The sequence below is a fragment of the Anas platyrhynchos genome, chromosome 9 (assembly GCF_047663525.1).
Source record: "Anas platyrhynchos isolate ZD024472 breed Pekin duck chromosome 9, IASCAAS_PekinDuck_T2T, whole genome shotgun sequence".
In the NCBI taxonomy this organism is placed as follows: domain Eukaryota; kingdom Metazoa; phylum Chordata; class Aves; order Anseriformes; family Anatidae; genus Anas; species Anas platyrhynchos.
The window spans coordinates 14242549-14261029 of NC_092595.1; the positions used below are offsets into that span (position 1 = coordinate 14242549).

At 40.5% G+C, this 18481-nt stretch overlaps 1 protein-coding gene across 2 annotated transcripts in view; it reads left to right on the forward strand.

Annotated features, from left to right (window-relative positions):
• ARHGEF4 (Rho guanine nucleotide exchange factor 4) overlaps positions 1-18481 on the forward strand; it is a 206113-nt gene that overhangs the window by 150066 nt on the left and 37566 nt on the right. The window lies entirely within an intron of this gene.

An 18481-nucleotide genomic window follows, 5' to 3' on the forward strand; every position in this document is an offset into this window, starting at 1 on the left:
GGGTGGTGGCAAGAGGGAAGCTGCCCCATCTACAGTGTACTGTGGGTGGGGAGGCATGCTGCCTTTCCTGGGGTGTGAGGATAGGAAAGCAAGCAGAGTATCTTGCTGGCATCACCTTGTAAAAAGCCTATACATGATGTGGTGAAGAGTGTGTTAATTTGTCTCTTCCCTGCAGTGGTTCCTCACCAATTTATCTCTAGATGGTAGATAGGAGAAATTCTAGAATCTCTTGAGTTCGTATATCATAGCATTTGTGGTTGTGAGTGTTGGTTGTTTTTTTGTTGTTGTTGCCCTCTTACTAAATTCAGTAAATGCAGTAGAAAAACAAGGAATGCACTGATGATGTATTCAGAAAATATTCTGCTGTGACAATATGTGGGGGAAATGGATCCTTCCTCATCAGGGAAAAGAGAACTTGGAATCAGGGGGGTATTATAGAGAGAGGGTGATGAGTGGAAACGGATATAGGCTGAGTACAAATTTTAAAGTTCTTTTCTTAAAAGCAGAATATAATTTTCTATTGGTAGATGTGCCATAGCATAGGAAAAGAAAATGTCTCTTAGGGATTTGGAATAAAACAGTACTGTGATGCTTAGGAGTCTGCCTCTCCTCCTCCTCAGCAACGTGCTTGGCCTTGCTTTGCTTTTTTCACGTCACACCAAGGAAAGCAAGTAGGTACTTGGCTGTGGTAACAGTAGCCCCACTCACAGATATCTGGGTGTATACTTTAATAATTGAGGAGGTGGGGGGGAATGTTCTGTGTTAGGGATCCTTTTAGGGCATCCTCCCCTTTATTTGCTAATATTAGATGAAGCCGCTACTGCTTGCATTCTAGTGGAAGAAAAAGAGGTTATCTGAGGATCCACTGAGCAGTTCTGCAATACATACTCACCTTGCTACTAACTCCTGGTGTCATCTTGCCTTTATGGTGGCTTGGCAATCATGTCTGCTCTGGACTCTCTATGCACTTTGTATACTTTGGGCATTTATTGTTTTCTAGACAGGGGAAATATCAGGGATTTTAATACAGGAAGTTTGTTCTGATGAGAACTCTTATTTCCAGATAATTAATTCTGATTGTCACAGTGCTGAAGACATGGCTTTTTTTTGTTCATAAGAAAATACTGACAGAAGGCGGAATTAGATACAAATGTAAAAACCCATAGCAAGTTTCTCCTCTTCCTGCAGTTTTATTTCAGTTTGTTTTCAAAAGGGAGATCTAATTGTGATTACTCTAAGGAGCAAGATGGATGCTTGGTTGAGAAAGTAGCATCGATTGTGGTGAGGTGAGGTTCCTACTGTTTCTGCCCTTCCAAAGGGAAAACAATACTCAAGTCAAGAAGCCACCCTCACACAAGCCAAACTTGGCTCACACGTGGAACTGAGTGATTTTGCTGATCAGCTTTTCACACATTCCAGCAATAGGTAGGGCCAGAAGAGTCAAGTGTTTCATACAATAGCTGCACTGCAGCATTGTCACCAGAGAGCATAGAAGCCTTCTCCTTGCAATTTCCAGGCCGGTTCTTCAGCTCTCATAATTTTTGAGGTTTAAAAAAAAAAAAAAAAAACAAAAAAAAACAACTATTGTCTTCTTCACCAGTCTTTTATCTCTGCTGCCAGTCTGAGAACTCATTGCTGAGAATAACATCCTGATAACAAGCCTCTCTGCTTCCTAAAAGGTTGGATTAAACCAGTCACTTCAAAAGTAAAGCTGTAGATTCAGACGGGGAGTCCCTGGAAGTACGATTATCTGTGACCATAGTATCTGAGTGCCAAACATTCCTGGATTTCAGTTGTCAGTACCCAAAGTCCACTGTCTGAGACAGCTCATGCCTCTGGTGTTCCCAACCACTGTGGAATGTGATGGGCAATGATGAGTACAAGTAAAAGATTCACATATTTTTCCTACAATACTGTTTTCACCTCGGGCAAAATCCAGGAAGGCTAACATCAGAGGAGGTTATCGGGTGTTTTTGGAGTGGGAATACTAATTATAGTGGGTGTGCACATTCAGGTGCATCAGACTTTTTCATAATTTCTTTTCTTTTTTGTCCTTTTCATCTAGTTTGTCTGCTCACCATTGAGAGATGGGTAGATGTGTACAGCATTTTTCTTTCACCTCTGAAATATTTTTAACCTGTATTACACTGAAATGCTGTGCTGTATTGAAACCAGGCAAGCGCAGTTGTGCCTGTGTTGATTGTTTTGCTGTTGACATTTTTGAGATACGCAACCAGGGATATGTGCAGTTTGCTGAAGAGAATTAATTCAAATTTTTAAGCTTACTGTGAGGTTAGCAATGAGAGCCTGAACTGCTCAGAAAATGTATTGGAAACAGTTGGAGACAGTACTGTGTACAGAGCAATTATTCCCCAGAACAACAATTTCCAGTTCAAACAAGCTCAGGCTGTATTTACAGTAAAAGGATACTGGAGTCAGGGGGATTGTGTAAGTACTGATACACTTTGACATCCGCTACGTTTTCAGCAGGAAAGATAAGCAGATGCCAGGAACATAGTTTAGAAATGGTAGAGTTTCCTGCCTTCAGTGAGGTTGCACCTGCTGAGTTCAGACAGGGCCTGTGGAGGAAAAACGTCCCGTTTTCAGAGCCTGTCCTTTGCATTTAGGCTTGAAAGGAAAGGAGGCAGACAGAAATGTCTAAATGCTCTCCCACTAATCAAGGTGGGAGGAAACAGGATTGTAAATATGTATATATATATTTATTTATATGTCATCTGCACATAAAATGGCTCAAATTCAGCTGCATGGGGAGGCTGCAGCAGGGTGGCGTGGATCTGTGTTCCCTTCATCCTTAGGGCTTGTTCTGAGGACTGCAGAACTGGGAGAAAGAAGGGGAGAACAGAGGGGCAGCACGACTTGTTTATGTCAACAAATTGCTAATTTGTAAATATTTCCTGTTCACCTTGGGCTACTTTGTGAGTAGAAGGCACGTACCTCAATGCTCTTTAGAGTCCTTTTTTTTTTTTTTTTTTTTTTTTTTTTTTTTTTTTTTTTAAATGTCTGCCATTGCCCTGGAAAGAACTGCTGTTACCAGCACAGTGCTGGTTATCTCCATCAAGAGCAAGGGCTGAGGTCTGTTAATCGTTTTGCTTTTCTAGGCTATCATGATGGTGCTGCACTGCAGCATTACTACCTAAGCCAGGTTGATATCGTGTGCTGCAATTTAGCCATACACTCTGAATGCAGTATGTCAAGCACCAAATGTATGTGTGCAGCACCCACATGGCTTCATGGACTTGCAATGTGTCCTAAATTTTTTCATGAATTTTACAGCATAATAAACTTCCATGACCCCAGTTTACGTGCTACATGCTGCACTCGCTGGTTTAATCACTAGAATAATCCTCTGTTAAAGCTCCTTTAGAATACAGCAGTAATACTCTAACTATTCCCTTATGCTCCTGAACTCTGAATTTCATAGAAACTGGTAAGCAGTAGACCAGGATCTCCCATGATTTGTTCTGGGGAAAATCTGGAGGAGTTAAGTGAATGTTACGGAGAGAAACTCCAGACCTTGCCTGATGTGTGTGTGACAGCACAATAGGCAGTGCGTGCCTTGCCCTGCTCTGTCTTTTCCTTCTGTCGGTCTCTCCAGGTGTCTCTTTACATACTCCATACTTGTTAAATAAAACAAGTGTTTTAGGTACTTAGAGCATTGGTTGCAGTCAGAGCCAGGACAGATAGCTTTCCAGGCTGGGTGGGCATCTGGGAATTTGTTTTAGGGGCTTATTTTTCCTATTTCAGGAAGGAAATTATTTCTTTTCACAGTAATCTCCTGGGGGACTCTTCCCTGTATTGATACTTCAGCATTCTCCTTTGATTTAATAACCCTGCGTTGCATAGTCTGTCACTCAGAAATGAAGTTGGGCTTCTGGTGCAGGGGAATACTACCAGTCTTTAAATCCGCAAGACAGAGATAACAGCTATGCCTTTCCTTAGAGGAAGGTACTGCTGCACAGAACTATTCATGCTGAATATGAAAATAAGGCAGCAGTTTGATTTCAAAAAAATATAATCTAAACAGATTGTGTTTATACTTCTTCCAGGTTATGTCATCACACAACTTAAAATGCACAGATACTTACAAGTAGTCCTATTGTAACATTTTTATTTTTTTTAACATACCTCAATTGTATTCTGTTCTCTAACATTTTCTTTTTGAGGAAAATCATTTGTTTGATGACATAGAGGTATTGGTTTTGTTTTTCTTGGATCCTCATTTAAAAAATGCAATTAGAGCACTAAGACTACCAGCACATAGGATTTGAGCTTGGAGAACCTGTGTAGCTTTGCTTAAAAAAAAAATAAAAATAAAAAATTAGAGTAAAGCTGCACTTATATTATTTGATTATTTTTGTCCTTAAAAGTCTAGTACCTTTTGAGATGGCAATAGCTACTGCTGAAGGGTATGGGTCTCTCCAAGGTCCTTATCTGCTATGGCATATCTGCTAGTCCCGTCTGCCAGTCTGCCTCTGAGACCCAAGAAGGTTTTCCAATGTCAACATTTAGTTGGCTCAAATTCTTGCTTTGTGTAATGCAGAAATAAAACTTTAATTTTTATTGATGTACTTTAATACACAAAACCAGTGAAAAGTAGAAAATAGGAAGAATGTTCATTCTTTGCCTTTGACCGTAGCTTATATTCAAACACCAAATTTGCACATCTGCTTAAAGCTTTCCTATGTTTGTAATCAGAAGTGTGCATGTGTCCAGACCTTCTCTGTACTGCTTGGCAGTACTTCAAACTGTAGGTGCTCAGAGGTCATAAAAGCACACTGGCTCCACTGACTTTGATAACGTTTGCATCTGCTGAGGGCATTTTCCTCCATTCTCTTAACACTAGACTTTGTCTCTCACTTGTGAGATGCAATGTTAGGAAGAAATTTGGAAGAATGTCATGTAAGAAAAACAAGAGTGGAAAGCTTAAACACTTTGGGGAATTCTTTCCAGTAAAGACAAATTGGACAATGAACACCTCTGTATATCATCTCCAGATCATAGCAACAGACCCTTCCAGACAAGAATACCCCAGTTCAGATATATCCAGCATCCAGGGAGCCTCTGCTTAGCTTTGGAGGTCTTTGATAGAGGGTGAGGAGGGGCAGGGGAAAGATGGGGCCTCTTCCACACATGTTCAAGTTCTTTCTCTGCCAGTGCTATATAGGTGTGTGGAGGATCTCTTTTCCCATGTGGACACCCACAGGTTTTTTTCTACTGTTCTCTGAAACAGCCAACTAAATAGGAGCTGTTTTCTTCCTTCTTGGTAGCCTATATGAGAGGAGTGTGTTGTGTTCTTGTCCCGTTTGAGATCCAGAGCTCACAACTACAAGATATATTTCAGAGGTTTGTTTCACTTGCAAAGGGTTGTGTTTGGTGTGCAGCCATGTGTTTGTTTTTTTTATCAGTCATGGAAGTAGACTGTGGTTTGCTATGCAGCAGTGAGTTCTGCTTTTGTAAGATGCAGGTACTTTACAACAACAGTATCTGCAATTGTTTCCTTGTGGGTGAATTACCCTGGTCTGTTTAAAAATGATACTAGCACAACTTATGCATGTGGACAAAGCTGAATATACTTCACATTAGAGACCACCAGCTAAACATACGAAATTGGGAAGGCAAACCCGAGTGTTAATTAGTGTAAGACTTCTGTGCATGCTCCAGAACTAAGAACATAGATCATGTTTTATGTTAAAAGTGTCATCAATTGACATGTGGCAATATTTAATGTCAGTGGTATGGTTTAAGTTCAGTGAAGTGACTGTTCCCGTTTGTAAATCGCTTCCTGACCACACCTGCTTCTCCCAGCTCCCTCTCTAGCAGGAGGGTTCTGGGAGTGCTATATGTGCTACCCAGTCCATTCTCAGAGAGCACACAGCTTCCTTGGAGGAGTATGTGGTATGGGTCACACTGTAACGAAATACACTGACATTCAGACAAGACATTTTAAAATCAAGTGCTACCAACTTCTAAGCAAACTTCTAAGGTGGATTTGTAAGAACAGGCCCAGGGTATGGGACTTGCAGCAGTGTCCACTCTGCTGGCTCTGCACACGATCGATTGGAAGGGTATGGCCATCCATGCTTGAATGTAAGTGCTTTAGAGGAATGTTGCTGCTGGCTTCACTCTTTGCAGTTTCAGAACAAAGAAATCTGACACTTCATGACTGAATTCTAGATTGAGATTGTTCAAGCTGGAAAAAAAAATCTGTTGAAAACACTTTTTTTCCCATGCTTACATGCTGTCTTTGATTTCTAACACAGCTCAGGGAGAAGATAAATGTTTTAGTCTCGTAACTACCAAGGCAGTATAAGACTTCAAGCAAAGGATGGGTGAATCCTTTATTGCTACCACCTCATATTGAAACCATGAGCTGTTTTCTACTGTTTGTATTTAGTTTTCATATGCATACATGAACTAATTGGCTGCAGAAGGGACACATTTGGGTTCTGTGTAGGGGCAGGAAGAAGGGATGGGTGTCGTGTACATTTTTGTTCTCATAGTTTTTTCATTCCAGGCTGATAGAAATGTTAACAGACAAAAATAGGCTGCAAAGATACAGAAATGAGCTTCATTAAATTGCTAGGGAAAGAAGAAACCAAACACTTAGATTTATCATCCTACGTGAACATGCATCAGGTTTAAGACTTTTGGAAAATAAGGTTAATTTAAATTTCACTTCACTTGGCAAGATGTTGCTGGAAGAATTCCTTTACCAGTTGCTTTAGTTCTGAGAAGCAGTGATTTTAGACACTGAAGAACAAAATAATTATGTAAGTAATAAATCACTCTGCACCCTTGAGCACACTTGAGGATAATGGTGTATTTTATAAATTTAGTACCTTTTGAAAGCTAGGTGGCATGGGGTCTAGGCTGTTTGTTTCCTCTCCCCCACTCCTCAGTCAGATGCCCAGTTTAGCTAGACAGATGTTGGGGAACTAGAAGGTGTTTCTGGAATGGTCTAGAGCAAGTGTGCTTTTTTTTTTTGTTGTTGTTGTTTTTTAATCCTTTCTGAATGAGATAACTACTCTGGCTGCTTTGGAAAAGCTAAGGGTTGTGAACTCATAAATGTACAGTTCTGTTCAGTAGATTAAGGACATTTACCTCGAGTTTATCAAACGGAATTTCTAAGAAACTGCTTTTAGCCAGCTGGTTCTTCAACACGTGTGACTGGTGTGCCAACTTCAATACATTAGTTCTGCTTTCCATCAGTTTTGTTTTCATTTTGAATTTTGTTATTTCTTTTAATAACAAATAAAGCATTGTCCTGTTCTTGTTAGTGACATATGGGATCAAAATAAGAATAATTTCATAAATGAAAACAATAACATCACGGTGGAATGAAACACTTTGTTTTCGCTAATCACAGGAAAATCTGACATCTTTGCTGTTACGTGAAAGGATTACTGTTTGTTTTTTTTATAAACTCAAATAATGATAAAGAGCTACACATTTGTTGATCAGTGATTAAGAACGTGTGAACAGAGTTGCTCTGGAAGGCATTGTCTTTGTTTCAGCCTGTTTTGATTTTGCAAAGTTATTAATGTCAAATTTCCAAAGATTAGTTTGACTGCGTCAGCCATCTCTTTCTAGAAGAATGTCCCTTTTCTCTGGCAGGTACCTTAGGTAAAACTACATCTGACTGTAAGATGAAGCCTTTTCTATCCTTATATAGCTACTTCATCCTCCCTTACCTTTTTAAGGAACCTTGTTCAGTTTAGTAACTGCTAATCAGCAGTGATCTTTTATTGAGAGCATTGAGATTATGTTGCTGCCTGTGTTAACATACTTCTCTTAATTTTATCATCTTCAGCTTGGGAGAGGGCTAGCTTTTAAATCCATCTCCAAAGCTTCCAAAATATTCGTTGTGTCCAATGATCTGTAAGTGGTAATGTGTCATTTTGAATTCATAGTTCAAAATGCACACTTAGCATCTCAGGCTCATGGTTTTGCTGAACTGCTGATCTTAACAATTTTGCTATTCTTATTTCTTGGTTGCTGCCCACAGTAAACATCTTAAGTAATGAATTTAACTACTAGAGGCACACTGACCAATGTGACCTTGCCAGAATGAATTTTTCTTTTAAAGAAGCTGATTAATAATGGCTTTGGATGATTAATAATGGCTTTGAATTGAATACTTGTATTCCAAGAGGAATAATGTCCTCCTTGGATGAGTTTTCTTGCTGTAGGTTGAGATTGCACCTGTTGTATTCAGCTGTAATTTAGACCTGGAGCTGACTGTTTTGAAGTCACTCCTAACGTACCTGCTTAACAGTTTTCTGGAAAACTTGAAGTTAATGAATGTGAAATCTCCATTTCTTTCATGATATTTTAAAATTTATTGAGATGCATCAATCAACAAACCAGGTACTTTAAGCTTAATTCTTTATATTTGATCTGTGGTAAAATACCATATTCTGCATCCTCAGGTTCCCAAGGTGCAAATACTTCACAGTGGACATCTCTGGTCCTACTATAGTGTGCACAGTATCAAAGACAGGTTAAACAGCTTTATACATTTGAGTTGTTAAATATATTCCATAGGAATATTGCTGTACACTTACAGTTTGGAATTATTTTGGTGCAGTGTTTCACTTCCATACATATCACTGGCAGGTAAGCCTAGTGGCATGGGGAGGAGAGGCCATGCAGGCTGACTGGTGCAGGGCTGTGGCAGGAGCTAGTGTGAAACAGTCCCAGTCATGGAATGAGGGCAAGAGACTGCACTGTCCTCTCATCCAGGTGTCTGTGCTCCTGCCTTCTTCATCCATTTGTTTGTATGGCTGGTTTCCAGTGCAAGTGACATATTGGTATTAGATATCAAAACCATCAGTCTTAGACTATGGCAGTGAGGTTTGCTCTAATGGAAATGTAAATATCTAATGTCTAAGTGAGTTTGAAATTTCCACCTTGTCTCTATGCCTCAGGTCTCCCTAGACAGAGCTAATGTAGCGCCCTCCTATTCTGCACCTATCTTCCAGTGGGGACGCTCTGGGGTCTCAGTTTACTCGGAATATAGAGACTGAACTATGCTTGGCCATGTTCAGCATCTCTCCTGTAGCTTGTTTGGAGCTGCTTTCCCAGATATGTTTCAAATAACACCAGAGAAGGATCAGGCTAACTCAGAACATGGGTTTTGCCTCCCTTGTTTGTGCACTGCTGTGTGATACAAAAAGCCTGATCCCCTAGCTGTCATGGCAATTGTGGTTGAAGAACATAAATCCTTGATTACCCGTTTTCCCTTTGGAAACGTTTGGTAGCTTGATCTCAAGGATTTTCTTAGAATTCGGATAGAACTCAGGTTAAATAGGGATACAATGATTTTCTAAAGGTAAAGCACTTTAGCCAATATTTTTAATGTGAAGACTGTAGACCCACTATGAAACCAGATCCGTTGCATGTTACATAAAGACTGGTCATTCAAAATAGTGTCAACAAAACAGTCTTACTGCCCCTTGAGACTTGTGCTTGATAAATGCACAAGAGCAATTGAAAGTCTTCTCGTGGCATTCATTTTTAATTACTTCTGTTGTACAAGGTCATAGATATAAGCCACTTGTCTGCCTGGATAGCCTCACGAAGATAAAGACTAGATTTATAGTGTTATGCAGAATTCTGGGAAAAAAAAAAAAAAAAAAAAAAAAAAAGAAAGGTCACATTTTTCAAATTTAAGTGTTCGAAGTTAGCTTCTGAAATCTGTCTTCAGACACTTATACAAACAGCCTGCATTTCAGAAGTGCCAAGCAGCGGCTCTTTGTGCTGACTTTGCTGGAAATGATATGTGCTTAGTGCGTCTGGGTTGTTCATTGCGTCTGTCAGCTAGCTATAGGGGATGGGCCTTGTTTCAGGTTCTAGTTTTAATTAGTTTTATCTTAACCAAATGTGTCGGCATTTAAAATATTAGTGGATTCTTTATCATTCAAGTTATCACATAAATTAGCCCATCTTAGGAAAGACCCATGCCTCTTTTTTCTGCTACTAGTCTGACTGTTGTAAAAATAATGTAAGGAAGATGCAAAGTTGGCATGAGTTGGTGCAACATTTGAAAGATGTTTGTGGTGTAAATTTCTTTGCTTCCTAGTGAGAATTCTTCATAAAAATGACTGTAGCCATTCCTTTTGAAGTGGTCTTTTCCAGGCCAGTGGGCAAAGCTTAGTGTATAGTGGAATATTCTCGTTTCCAGACTCTGGCTGGAGACAGAAGAAAACTATGCTTTTTGGCTTTAGTACAGACTTTGCTTCCAAGCTCTTGGTCTTCTAAGATTGTACTGGGATGTAAAGACATAATAAAAGATTTTGGAAATGTAAATCAACTTTATTTTCATACAGCACATTTATATTCTTTCCTTTGTTTAACCAAAGTGACAGGTACAAGAAATCAAGCAATATAAGAGCTAATGCTAGCTTAATTTCTAATATGCTACTGTAAATAGTCTTAGGAAGTTGTTTTAGAGGTGAAGCAAACATCACAGCTGCATCAATATAATTAAGACAGACAAGGGCAGCATGAGACTTGGGAGATAACAACAGCACCTGCATTATAAAGCTCCAATATGTCCCTGGAGAGTAGGTGCAGAGGTAGGAGGAATAATGCTCCCTGAGTGGTTTTGGGGAAGCATTTTCAGTTTAAAGTTCTCATTTGTGGACTGGTAATAACTAGAAGCATTGGTTATGTCCAAGTTGAGTATTTCTATTTTTCTGGAGGAGGGAAAAAAAAAAAAGATTATGATGTAGAATTCGATTAATTCTGAACCAGTGCTTTGGTGCAGGTGAAATTATGAAAAATCAGTAAGTCTTGGTAACAATAGTGTGGCTCCTTTATTTGCATATTCCTTCAGGCGAGTTTTGTATACTTGTGCAAGCAAAAGATGAGAGAGCCCAGAAGTGACCTTTAAGAGCAATGCCACACATAACAGTGCACTGAAGTAGTGGTACGTGTTGAGGTCACGTAGGGGAGCCTGTGAGAATAATCTTTAAGAAAACTGTCTTTTCTGTCTTTTGATTTGCTACCTTTCCACATTTGGGATGTGTCTATAAGGCTTTGAACAGCTGGAATAGATGCTCTCCTAAAACCAAACAGAAATTGATGAAATCTATTGACCAAGTCTTTTCAAATTCACATTTCTCAGGCTTTTCAGCTGCGTTAACACCCGTTGATGTTGCTTTTACTTTCTAGGTTTCCTGAAGTAGGTGTTGTCCACAGTAAATAACTATTGCATTCATTTCCTGGCTTACTTGCTCAGGTTTCCTCAGTTCTGGTTACACCTTAGGGTAAGAATGGACAGGCGTGTAGACATGGATATGGTATTTTCACCTTTGCAGATGAATTGAAAGCTCATCCGAGGTTAATGCTGATCTGAGTTGACTCTGATCATGCTCTACTACACAGAGTCAAGTTCATTTGCAAATGACACCAAGCTGTGTGTGGTGTGGTCAACATGCTGCAGGGAAGGGATGGCATCCAGAGGGGCCTTGACGGGATGGAGAGGTGGGCCCGTGTGAACCTCATGGAGTTCAACAAGGCCAGGTGCAAAGCCCTGCACCTGGGTCAGGGCAATCCCAAATGTGAAGACCTTACAGTAGTCTGCCAGTACCTAAAGGGGGCTGCAGGAAAGCTGGGGAGGGACTTGTAACAAGGTCTTGTAGTGATAGGACAAGGAGTAATGGCTTTCAACTGAAAGAGGGAGATTTTGGTTAGATCTAAAGAAGAAATTCTTTACTCAGAGGGTGGTGAGGCCCTGGCCCAGGCTGCCCAGGGTAGCTGTGAATGCCCCAACAGTTAAAAATTTGGTATGCTTGGCATGTTAATGTTTGTTACCTGTTAGAAACAAGAAACACAAGCATTTAGTCGTTTACAGAGGAAAGTTTGAAAATATGATGGCTAGTTTCATCTACCCTTATTTTTCCTCCCAGTTAACTCCTTTAAATAACAGCTACATCCATGAATAAGGCTTGTTACTGGGGCGGTGACAGACTTTCCAAACAGAACATCCTGCTTAGGATGCAGCGAAGAATGTGCCTGGATCCTGGAAGAGATTTGTCTGCTATTTTTGATTGCTAGAATTGATTTTGTGTTTAGGTTCTGCTAGGGCTTAAAGGACTAAGCTAACATTGGCCCCATCATGTTCAACGCTGTGCAGATGTAAAGTAAATAGCATTTCCAAAGCCATCCATCTGAAAAATAAGAGCAAACAGGTCTGTATGAATGAGTAATCAGACCTCAGCAAATAAACAACAAATATACAGAGTAGGAGAACATGCCTGCTTTTTTCCACGTCAGTAACTGTGACTGGAACGTAGCCAGTGAATTAATTGTTAGTCTCCAGTACAGCAAAGGTGCTTTTCAACAAAGAAACAGACTTTGGACCAAGACCATACATGCTACTTCCTATCTGTTTTTCCCATAATTTCACTGTTCTTCAAATCTGCTTAAACTGCTCCCCCACATCTCTCCCATTTGCAGTGCAACTTGGCAAGCAAGCAAGGGGCTGGGGCAGCTCTCTGCCACATGCCTGCTGAGGCAACACGGATCAAGGCTGCAAGTGTGCGGCAAGCAGTAATGTGGGAGTCAGAGCTGCAGAGCCATTCACAGTCCACATCTCGCTTCCCCATAATTATCTTCCCTACCCAGGAGAGTTGAGAACTCCCTTAAGCCACACTGCGAGTCATTTAGATTCTAATTGGGGTTTAAAAACTTTTGAAACCAGAGTGTGTGGCTCAGTGCATTATTGCTGATGAATGTTACCCTGGGTGATGCACCCAGCAGATGCACAGAGGACCTGCACTCAGCTTTCCATTGAAGAACTGTGTCCTTTTTGTTTTCAAGTGCAGACTTGCTTTTTGTCTCAGCTAATTAGGAACTGGTTTCATTCACAAGAGGAATTCCACTAGTGGCATTGTACCAAAACGCTGATTTCATTTTGGTATGTTGAATCCTTTTCCTTTTTAATTTTTCTTTAAAATGGGAGAAAGAAGCTTGCTTTCTCCGCTGAAATATTTTCCTTCCTCTTCCATGTGCATTTTTTTCCTTTTTATTCTCCCCTCAAAGATTCACCAAACTGTTTCATTACCTTCTCATAAATGTCACCACACAGATCTTAGCTCTGTAAGGCGTGGCTTTGCAGGCCTACATCCTTGAGTTTTTATGTTGGTTTTGTTTGTTTGTTTTTCCTCCATATGAAGCTCATACTAACTGGTCATTGTTCCCTTGTTGCTAATTCCCCACCAGACTTCCCTCTGCCTGTTAAACCGGCCCACGGCCATAAACAGAATGATAGGAGAGAGTCCATCAGCACAGTAAAGAGCTGGAGAATTGCACTGTTGGGGCAGAAGTGGGATGACATCACTGATGGATTTCACTGTGGCAGCTGCACAGGGACCTGGGTATATGAAGCAGCTGATGAATGATGCACGTAATTCAGAATAGGGCTGGTGGATGCTGCAGCACCACAGTGGCAGCTGTTTCAAAGAGAGACCAGTGTGCAGCGATTCAGAGTGGGCAGAGAGGAGGGTGGAAGGGCTGTCTTGATCTGGGCAGTGGGTTTGGGGTTTGGTTTCCCCACCCCACACAGCTCTTTTGTTTGGTTAGCATCTTAAATATCTTGAACCACCCCCTTCAGCAGCTGCAATGCAGTTTCCTGTGGGCACTGCATATAACCACAGCAATCTCTGCTCAGTGAGGCAGAGGGAATGATGTTGTTAGCTCTGAATTAATTTGCTCTGCGAGTGTAAATCAGGCTCCTACTGATATATCAGTGAATTATTTTAAATGTAAATGCTACATAGAGACCTATTAAGTGTGTGGATGTGATACTGGAAAAGCACACTTGATGAGAGGTGTTTCCAATACACAGAATTTGTTCCCTTTGTCATTAACATAATGTGCTTTTAATAAACTATGGAGGCTGTTGGTTTTTAAAGCTGTCTGTAATCACTGATTCCTATCTCAGCCTTACCCCCTAAAAGCTGGAGACTGCATAAAGACAGTTTTGGGGAGGCTGCCTGTGGTCCATTTTCCGTCAGTACCAGGTCCCTGGCTTCTGACACAGGCACGTGGCAGGAGCTTCTCTCCAGTGGGGTGAGACTCATGCCCCCATGTCTTAGAGGTCTCTGCTACCAGGCTGTGTGAGGTCTGGGGTGGCAGTGCCCAGCTGCTCTGAGGAAACCGCTCCAGAAATGAGTTCTGTCTTTCTCCAGTGAGGGTGGGAATCTTTTTTGGTGGTGTTAGGGTTGTTTGTTTGTTTGTTTGTTTTTATCCAATTATCAACAACTTGCATTCACTAATTCATGGCATGTAGAAAGTATAAAGCAGGTCCTTTGAGATTGGGGAGGAGCTTGCGCGTGATGAACGATGTCACCTTGAGTTAAGACTCTGAACTGTGGCTCTTCTTCTTCATTCTGTGTCCTTCAGTAGATATCAAATCCCAACTTCTTCTGCTTAGATGAACAATACAAGGCTTTGCTCTTTTTTTCCTCCCTGCCATTTTCCGTATGTAGGTCAAGGCTGTCCCAGTGTGGCCCAGTTTTCTCCAGCATCAGACAGGCTGTGTGGTGGCTCCCAAGAGAAAACACTACATACAGGCGACTGCCCTGGGTAGGAAGAGGTGATTCAGACTATCCAGGGTCTGTAATAATTTACCTATAAGCAAGATGCAGCCGTCCGGCCACTATCGGAGCTGCGCATCTGTGGCTTGTGCTGTGGCCATCACAGGAAATGCCTGTCTCCCACTGTGGGCACAGGAGGTCCTTCCATGCGAAACCCTGGAGATGAGAACAGCTTCAGTGGCTTTCTGGTGTGACGGAGAGCTCTGTAAGCTGTGTAGAAGCACCTCTTGGAGTTATTTGCACTCACTGCATGTGGAAGCACAAGCAGTGCCTAGCCTGGACTCCTGCCCACTGCTGACTTCTTATACTTGCAGCCCAAAACCTGTAGGAAGGTGTGAGGGTGAACGTTATACCTTATTCCTCAATTTTGATCAAGCTTCATTTTATTTTTTTAGAACTGCTCCTTTTTGTTTTCTTAATCATCCCCAAACATAGCCTGTCTTGGTGCTGTCTGCTCGGGCACTGGAACACAGACTGCCTGTTCTGTTCTCAGGGACATTTTTTGTATAATTTTTGCTGCTCTGTATCTTCAAGATGAGTCCTTGTGGAGCCAGGCTACTGACAGGCTACTGATTGTCTATTCAGATGCATAAGAACGGTTTGTGCAGCATTTTTTGTCAGCCAGTATTGCCAACATTATCCATCTGCTTTTGTGCTACCATACCATAAATTCGGAGCTTGGTCTCAGGCTAACAGCAGTAGGAAGCAGAGTTTTAATACTTGCACAGAAGGCTGTTATAGTAATGTTGCTGATGATCCCTGTGTCCCCGTGTATGGGATTTGTTGCTGTATTTAACAAAATCTAGCACGACAGCCGTATAAAATATGGAAGAATCTACTTGAGTTAACTGGATGTATTTTGGAGGCTTGGCATTAGAAAGAGCAATGTTGTTCTCTTGCTGCCTGATGGCCAGGGACAGGTCAGATTAGTGGTTTTAGAAAGTCACAGGGAGGCCGGCTGTGACTGTATCAGTGGATTTCTGTGTTAAGTGGAGATGAGCGTTTGGTGGGGAGGGGAAACAAGGCATCCAGACCAACTACTGTGCCGCTTAATACTTGCCTGTCCAACTCACACTGTGCAGTTGAGAAGCTGATAGACTGCTTCTTCAATCTCTGCTAACTTGTCTTTAAAGATTTTTGTACAGTGCTTGCTTCTTTTCTTCTTGACCTAGTTTACGCTGTGCTTGTGGAGTCATTACTGACATTGAAAGCCTTCCTTCTCCTACTTCCCTGATGGATTTCTAGTGCATTGGGTCACCATTTGAGACTACTGTTTTAATTTGTTTGTAATCGTGTCTCTCCTGTAAGCTGCTTCAGAGTGAGTTTTTATCTTTCATACTCTCTTCCCTGGATCATCAGTCATTTTGTGGAAAACATGAAACAGCTACCTTGGGCCATTTGACCTTAAAAAATGAACTACATGATCATGAACTGCATTTTTGGTGGAATATGTTCGTGAGGACTTCTTAAAAACTTCTTCCCCTCAGAAAAGTAATCCAAAATGCAGTAACAGTTTGAGACTGTGAAAAATGATGAACTTGGTAATTTCAGAGAAGAAAAACAAGTCTTTAGTAAAAGCAAACACAGCTTTCACAGCACTTAGCAGAGGTATAGAGCATTTTAAGTAATACAGATAAATATCTCCCTGGAGCTTTTGCTTTTTCATCTAAGCACAGATTCAGAGAACAAACAGGAAAATGGGGGGTGGGGACACACAGAAGCTTTAAAGATGTCAGGGAACATTTTTCAAACTGAAAATTACTCTTAGCAGTGAAAAATAGCAGAAGATGCAAAAGCAATGAAACCATGCATGAAATAAGGGAAAAGAATGAGATCAGATGAATGCAAAGAAGGTTTGAATTAAGTGACTACTAACTCTTTCCTTAAAAAAATGTTCTTGAAAAACATTTCTAATTTGTTTTTGTTATTGTACAAATGCACTGAAAGTTGTTCATCACAATTAGATAAATATTTTCCAGGCTATGTATGAACAAAAATTGACACTTAATGTAATTTTTTTTTTTTAAACTGCAAACCATAGTAACTCTGCATAAAGTGATATCTGTGGCATACCAATTGGTTTTTGAGTCTTAGATGTAGTGGACTCTGCCCCAGCACTGCTTTTATGCTGTGTATACTACTGGCATGTATTCAGTAGAAAACTTCTGTATAGTAAAATGATGTGTCAGAGCAAAGCTATGAGAATACTTGATTATTTTTTCTTTTAGTCCAATGTCACTTAATTTTGAATGGTTGGAGAGTTACGCTTCCACAGAAAATTCTGCTCTAATCATAAGTTCATGTTCACCTCCACATCCTGAACTTCTATCAAAACTGAATGGGATCCCAGGTTTAGATGTTGAATATGTCTTTGTGTTTTATTTATTGAATTCAGAGCATAAACAATCAGGTATTTAGTTGGAGGAGGGGTAATTAATTACCTCATAAACCAGTCATTTTGATGTTAAGTAACTGTACTGAACTGATTGATGCTACAGTGAATTTACACCTCACCTTGTCATTGGACATATTCTTGATGCAGCCTTAAAAAATAAAACACATCATGTGTAATGAAACCATTGATGAGTATAATGTTTGTAGGTCTTGCTGTAACGTCTATGGCAATTTATTTTGTATTACTCTGAAGCTTTGCTTTCAGGTAATAACCTAATATTACCTTTCAGGTAATAACCTAATGAAACTTTAGTCACTTTTATTTTCCCCCTCTTGTCATAATTAGGCTCATAGCGTGCACTTTCCATATTATGGAATGAAATGAGGAAACAAACAAAAAAACACACTTCATAGAATATCCCGAGTTTGAAGGGACCCATAAGGATTATCAAGTCCAACTCCTGGCACCTCACAAGTCTGCCCAAAAGTTTAGACCACGTGACTAAGTGCACAGTCCAAACGCTTTTTAAATTCAGACAGGCTTGGTGCCATGACTATGTCCCTGGGGAGCCTGTTCCAGTGTACAACCACCCTCTCGGTGAAGAACCTCTTCCTGATGTCCACTTTGACCCATGCTTTTCCTATCAAGTTGTACGAGATCAAGCTAAAAGTTATTTCACCTGTTCCACAAAAAATTTGCTACTCAGAATTCATGTATAACTTTTGACAGTGAGAATGTCACCATGAGTAATGGTATCAATATCTGTATTTTCACTTCATTTGGTCTCAGTAGTACAGCCATGTTGAGTCCATTAAGCTAAAATTAATTACATCAGCTGTTGTTCCTTGAAACATTTTGATGCCTTTGTGTTAGCTACTTATTTCATGTGCAGAAATCTTCTGTGAAGCCCACCTCTTTGTCATGGAAACTGTTTTTCTATCAGTTGCTAATCCAGATGAATATGTCGGCAAACGTCTTCTTTAATCATTGGCATTTTTCACAGATTTTGAGAACTCAGTAGCCTAGACAGATAGGGAATAAATTAATAAGTCATCAACTTGCCAGTGAAGTGTATTTGCTAATGCCTTGAGGAGACCTTAGAAAGAGGTTCCTGCCTATGAAAGAGAGGAACAGCTACTTTCTTCTATGTATAGCAAGTATAAATACCATTTTTTTATTTCTTAGGCTTATGCTTATATCTTAAGACTTGTTATTCACACTGCAGACTGCTGAACTTCAATTATCTGCAGCTTACTCAGTATTATCCAGAGCAGAATGGCCCTCCTGTGGTAATAATGGATACTCGTGTAGCAAACACCCTTCTAGGCAACAAAAAAGGTTCCCAAATGGAGTGGGTGCAAAAAGAGGAAGGTGAATTGCTGAGAATTTCCTTGGTCTGTAAGGATTTTGATAAATTATAATCCTCAGCGTTTGGTTTGGCAGTCATGAACCTGTTGCCTTG